This window comes from Sinocyclocheilus anshuiensis, unplaced genomic scaffold, assembly GCF_001515605.1.
Source record: "Sinocyclocheilus anshuiensis isolate Anshui unplaced genomic scaffold, SAMN03320099.WGS_v1.1 scaffold1153, whole genome shotgun sequence".
Lineage (NCBI taxonomy): Eukaryota > Metazoa > Chordata > Actinopteri > Cypriniformes > Cyprinidae > Sinocyclocheilus > Sinocyclocheilus anshuiensis.
In genome coordinates, this window is record NW_015557158.1 from 159,512 (window position 1) to 159,833 (window position 322).

Genomic DNA, 322 nt, shown 5'->3' on the forward strand with positions numbered 1-322 from the left:
AGGTGTGCCTTAGGCTGGCCACAATAAAAGGCCACTCTAAAATGTGCAGTTTTATCACACAGCACAATGCCACAGATTTCGTAAGTTTTGAGGGAGCGTGCAATTGGCATGCTGATTATATATATAAAATATTAACCGATACTGAGCTCCTGTACTCGTACACGTACTCGTTAAAATGCCACGATACCAAACGCCGATATCACACAGCATGTGATAAGTGCCATATTCAGACAAAGAAACACCGACAACCGACAGCAGAATGGAGTTATTAGAGATTAAAGATGTCTACGAAGTATATGTATGCAATGAATATAAAACATTC